Source organism: Tupaia chinensis, unplaced genomic scaffold (genome assembly GCF_000334495.1).
Source record: "Tupaia chinensis unplaced genomic scaffold, TupChi_1.0 Scaffold000262_1, whole genome shotgun sequence".
NCBI lineage: Eukaryota > Metazoa > Chordata > Mammalia > Scandentia > Tupaiidae > Tupaia > Tupaia belangeri.
This window is the reverse complement of record NW_006159742.1, coordinates 2,175,780-2,182,419: the sequence shown is the minus strand read 5'-3', so window position 1 is coordinate 2,182,419 and position 6,640 is coordinate 2,175,780.

The window sequence follows — 6,640 nt, the reverse complement described above, 5'->3', positions numbered from 1 at the left end:
GCCTAAAAAAAAAAAACCCCCAAAAAAAAAAAAAAAAAAAAAGGGAGGCTAGACCTGCTGGCAGATCATCCAATGACAACCTAAATGCCATTTGTAGTGGGTTTGCTGTAGCTGATGGGGCGCCACTAAAGAATTCTGAGCAGAAAATATTCCAATTTGTGTGTCCCCCCCAAAAAATATTCCTGAAAGCACACAATTTGTGTTGGATAGGAAAAAGACCAGAGTGAAACAATCCATTGAGGTGGCTCACCTTTATTTGTCAAATATATTAATTTATTAATCAAATTTATGAACACCACTGAAGAGTAACTCAAAGTAGGTATCAGAAAACTTAAAGTAGGAATGGAGTCTTTTCACTGGCTTTGATTTTATATAAATACTGAAGATTCTGAGATATCAATGCTTTAATAAATAATTAAATGCCTCTGTCTTTCTATTGCATGAGGAAAGCTGTAGAAGTAAAATGTGGAAAAAGCGTAGTTGAGAGGGAAAAAAAGAAAGAAGAAAAAGGAAAAATAGGAAGAAAGGAAGTGAACAAAAGTGCAGTGGACATCATAGGATGCAAAATAAGGAAAAAGATTAAATGAAAGAAAATGGGGGAGAGTATTCTTTCTAAATGACTATAAGATGAAGTTTCTTTTTCTCAAGGATTTGAAAAAAATACAGCCTTAATACCATTCATGAGTTCAATACTATTGCTTTCATGAGCCTATGTACAATATTACTGATATTGATACTGTAAATATATTTTCATTTACAAGATAGGACAAAAAGTTAATGGTTCTTACAATAATAATAATTTATTCTTTAGGTAAATTTTGTCTCCTTGACTATGACATAACTGTTTATTTAAGCTACAGTTAAAAGGTTTTAGAGAGACTGTGGTTTCAGTGGACTCAGCTGTTCGAGAATCTCACCAGGCACATATGCATGCATACCCCAAATCCCAAGAGGAAAATGAAGGAGAAGAAATTGCAGCATGGCCATCCCCACAGAGGGTAATCTCTCACTTTTCCTCTTACTGTCTCTGTCCTGAAAGCACATATGCCCTATGGCAAAACAAACAAGCAAACAAAAAAAAGTCTGAGAGAAAAATGTTCATTATTGTGGAAAGAATTTTCTACCTTCTTAAAAAATGGTCAAATTATAAGTGAGAGTGGAAGCTTGATATGAAAAGCATAACTAAGTGCCATATTAAGTATTAATGTGCTAGATGTACCCCATGTGAAGGCACTGTGTTAATAGCATCACTTAACCTGAATACTTTATTCCACTACTTTAACCTTGATACCAACAGACTTAATATATTCAGCTTTTGTTTTCAATTATCTGTTATGTCCTGCAATGGGTTTATTATAGACACTGTGAAAACTATTATGACCCCTCAAAGACATAAGGCAATTTTCTTCTCACCAGGAAATTCTGAACAAATTACACTCGGTTTTAACATGAATAAGTCTATGAATTTTAGTTCTTCAGATCTGAAATAATGGAATTCAGTTATAATTTCAGTTACAATTTACATATCACATCAATAAGTTGAGATAAAATTCTAAGGAGGTAGAAGCTCTCTGTATGATTTCAGTTTCTCCGTTCTTCTTTTTCTCTCTTTTGGTCCCAAACCTGAGGAGCACTTTGAAGTGTAATTATTTTGCAGGGTACTTGAAATAGCTCTACCCTTTGAAAAGATAGTGTTGTAGCCTCTCATCTCTGTTAGCATTACAAAGCATTGCTACAGCTTGCAATAATTAAAGGCTGTTACAGTTAAGAATTTTATGATTAGCCCTATTATGGCTCATTGAGCTTAAGTTTTGAAATTTTGTACTGAGTCCAAGATTAAAATGTTTCTTAGACATAGAATGCATTGGAAAGATTAAGCTGGACATTTTTCAGAGCCTTCTTATTTTTTCCCTCCATCCTTAGACTTCTATAATGTCCTCTCGTGGCAAGGCTCATGGCAGTGCTGAAGAATCAAGCCCAGGGGACCAGCAGTTAGCGTAATGGCTATGTCACTGGACCCCCATGTAGTCGACTGCAATTCAAGTCCCAGACCCAGCAGCTTAAACTCATGCTGGGCACGTGTGCGTGTGTGCCCAAGATCCTGAGAAGGGAGGAGAAGGAATTACAACGTGGTCATACCCCCTAGCAAAAACTTCTCAAAGAAAAAATAAAAAAAAAAAGAAGGAAGCCCAGGAGGAGCAAATCTGTTCCTGTTCTAATAAGGATTTCCCTAACCACCTCAAAGTGTTTTCATGAAAGAAACATCCTTATTAAGTGGTCTTGAGGATCAGCCTGGTAGTCTAGTGATTAAGAGATGATGGGGCGCCACTAAAGAATTCTGAGCAGAAAATATTCCAATTTGTGTGTCCCCCCCCAAAAAATATTCCTGAAAGCACACAATTTGTGTTGGATAGGAAAAAGACCAGAGTGAAACAATCCATTGAGGTGGCTCACCTTTATTTGTCAAATATATTAATTTATTAATCAAATTTATGAACACCACTGAAGAGTAACTCAAAGTAGGTATCAGAAAACTTAAAGTAGGAATGGAGTCTTTTCACTGGCTTTGATTTTATATAAATACTGAAGATTCTGAGATATCAATGCTTTAATAAATTATTAAATGCCTCTGTCTTTCTATTGCATGAGGAAAGCTGTAGAAGTAAAATGTGGAAAAAGCGTAGTTGAGAGGGAAAAAAAGAAAGAAGAAAAAGGAAAAATAGGAAGAAAGGAAGTGAACAAAAGTGCAGTGGACATCATAGGATGCAAAATAAGGAAAAAGATTAAATGAAAGAAAATGGGGGAGAGTATTCTTTCTAAATGACTATAAGATGAAGTTTCTTTTTCTCAAGGATTTGAAAAAAATACAGCCTTAATACCATTCATGAGTTCAATACTATTGCTTTCGTGAGCCTATGTACAACATTACTGATATTGATACTGTAAATATATTTTCACTTACAAGATAGGACAAAAAGTTAATGGTTCTTACAATAATAATAATTTATTCTTTAGGTAAATTTTGTCTCCTTGACTATGACATAACTGTTTATTTAAGCTACAGTTAAAAGGTTTTAGAGAGACTGTGGTTTCAGTGGACTCAGCTGTTCGAGAATCTCACCAGGCACATATGCATGCATACCCCAAATCCCAAGAGGAAAATGAAGGAGAAGAAATTGCAGCATGGCCATCCCCACAGAGGGTAATCTCTCACTTTTCCTCTTACTGTCTCTGTCCTGAAAGCACATATGCCCTATGGCAAAACAAACAAGCAAACAAAAAAAAGTCTGAGAGAAAAATGTTCATTATTGTGGAAAGAATTTTCTACCTTCTTAAAAAATGGTCAAATTATAAGTGAGAGTGGAAGCTTGATATGAAAAGCATAACTAAGTGCCATATTAAGTATTAATGTGCTAGATGTACCCCATGTGAAGGCACTGTGTTAATAGCATCACTTAACCTGAATACTTTATTCCACTACTTTAACCTTGATACCAACAGACTTAATATATTCAGCTTTTGTTTTCAATTATCTGTTATGTCCTGCAATGGGTTTATTATAGACACTGTGAAAACTATTATGACCCCTCAAAGACATAAGGCAATTTTCTTCTCACCAGGAAATTCTGAACAAATTACACTCGGTTTTAACATGAATAAGTCTATGAATTTTAGTTCTTCAGATCTGAAATAATGGAATTCAGTTATAATTTCAGTTACAATTTACATATCACATCAATAAGTTGAGATAAAATTCTAAGGAGGTAGAAGCTCTCTGTATGATTTCAGTTTCTCCGTTCTTCTTTTTCTCTCTTTTGGTCCCAAACCTGAGGAGCACTTTGAAGTGTAATTATTTTGCAGGGTACTTGAAATAGCTCTACCCTTTGAAAAGATAGTGTTGTAGCCTCTCATCTCTGTTAGCATTACAAAGCATTGCTACAGCTTGCAATAATTAAAGGCTGTTACAGTTAAGAATTTTATGATTAGCCCTATTATGGCTCATTGAGCTTAAGTTTTGAAATTTTGTACTGAGTCCAAGATTAAAATGTTTCTTAGACATAGAATGCATTGGAAAGATTAAGCTGGACATTTTTCAGAGCCTTCTTATTTTTTCCCTCCATCCTTAGACTTCTATAATGTCCTCTCGTGGCAAGGCTCATGGCAGTGCTGAAGAATCAAGCCCAGGGGACCAGCAGTTAGCGTAATGGCTATGTCACTGGACCCCCATGTAGTCGACTGCAATTCAAGTCCCAGACCCAGCAGCTTAAACTCATGCTGGGCACGTGTGCGTGTGTGCCCAAGATCCTGAGAAGGGAGGAGAAGGAATTACAACGTGGTCATACCCCCTAGCAAAAACTTCTCAAAGAAAAAATAAAAAAAAAAAGAAGGAAGCCCAGGAGGAGCAAATCTGTTCCTGTTCTAATAAGGATTTCCCTAACCACCTCAAAGTGTTTTCATGAAAGAAACATCCTTATTAAGTGGTCTTGAGGATCAGCCTGGTAGTCTAGTGATTAAGAGAGATTGATCTCATATGGACAACTGCAGTGGTCCCCACAGCTTGATAAACAAGCCAGATACCTGGCTTGAGTGCGCAAACTCCTGAGGGGATGGAAAAATGGAGAAGAAGGGATTGCCATATGTCCATGCCCAATTCGAGGGTGCATTTTTCCTCTCTCTGCCTCTGGTGAGTACTCATGCTCTCTAGAAAATAAAATAAAATAAATCAGTCTATGGACTCAGTTTGGCTGCTAGAGCAATGGCAACAAGTACAATGAGTCTTATACTAAAAATCCTGTTCTAAAAAAAGACTGCTTCTAGTAAGTAGTCTTCTGGCCCCCCAAAAAGGTAACCATGCTAAATTGTACTATTACTCTGAGAAAACAGAAGAGTTTATTTAAAGAGGGTGGGCACAATAAAAAATGACTAGATTTTTATATTTCTTGGCCTCTTGTTTTAAATTAGATCTTTATATTTCTGTATATTCTAAAAATGAGAACTATATATGAGGAAAGTGGGTCTCAGAAAAATAGAGAAACAACCGTGGCAAGTGACAAAATTGGTCTGTAAAAGAGCTATGTCTCCCCATTCCCTGATGTCAGAGCTAATCAGTCATGGAAGCTACTCTTTCCATCCTTGCCAACTACCTCCTCTAGTATTTCTTGTACAGAGTGTAGAGATGTTTCTAAAGCCCACCCCACCCAAACCTTGCTACTCTAATTCTAACCTGAATGGGACTGCAGATTAACCACCATTTCTCGTCCCACAGATCTAATTAAAATTCAGTCATAAAGCCCAGCCTAGAAGGCACAGTCTGTAGTGTACTGGACTGCAGTGCTGGAACTCATGTGGCCCACTGCAGGTTCTGATAACCAGGTAGGTCTGAAAACATGCTGGGTACACGCATGGGTGCCCAAGATCCTGAGGAGGGAGAAGACTGGAAAAGAAAATTGTGCACGATGTGACTCTGTTGAGGGTGCTTTCTGTCTCTCCCTCTTTCTCCCTCTCTTTCTCATGCATGCACATGTTCTCTGACACACACACACACACACACACACACACACACAAAGGTGTTATTAAGGAGGCTTGATCTTAAACAGCCAAGTACACAGTCGAATCTCAGAAACAGTGGCTTGAAAATCTCTCAGGGCGTGTGTGTGTGTGTGTGTGTGTGTGTGTGTGTATGTGTATGTGTATGTGCGGCCATGACAGCAAAATGGGGGAGAAGGTATTGTTGCCCCTGTGGCATGTTTTCTCACTTTCCCCCTCCCTTTCTCTCTTTCTTTCTTCCAGTGCATGTGCTCTATAGCGTTCTATAGCATAAATAAATAAATAAATCTTGAAACAAACAGTTAAATCGACCATAGGCAGATGAGAAATGCCCACAAGTTTCTAAAAGTTGGAATTAAGGCACAGAGGTGGTGACTGAAGTATCTAAGAGCAACCTTGTAAGACCTCAGCCCATGGAGTACTAGAGGATTGGAAAATTCTAGAGACATAAGAATGGAAAAGTAGAAAAAGAAAGGAAAAAAAACTTGAATGCTTTTTTTCTAAAAAAGTTTTTGACCTAGGGCACATGTGCTTGCTGGAGAAGGACAGTGAAAGGGAAAGTGAGAAATCAGTCCTCCAGGGGGAACTGCCATGCCATATTCCTTTCTCCTCTCCTCTCCTCCTGGAATTTTGGACATGCACACACACTCTCCCAGCATGATTTTTTTTTTTACATTAATGAATATTTATTTTTTTAAATTTATTTATTTTTTATTATCATCATAATCATCTTTATATTACATTGGATTACATATAACTTTACAATGTATTACATTGTTTTTTCAAAAGGGAATGCCATGCATGTCAGTCAGTACAGAGACATTAATCTCCCCACTTCAACATTCAATATCTTTTCTATGTTTTCCCCAGTCATTATTTTTATTATTCTAATTATTTTTTAAAACAGTCAATTGCTATTTCTCATTTTGCTTGTAAAAATACTTTGCCCATCATGAAATACTTCTCAGACCAATCCAGTTGAGAATACTATATATGTCATCATGAGTGAAGTAAGCCAGGCTATTAAAGAAAGATATTGTATGTATCCACTCAATATATACCAACTATCTGCACTCTATGATAGAGAGCAAAA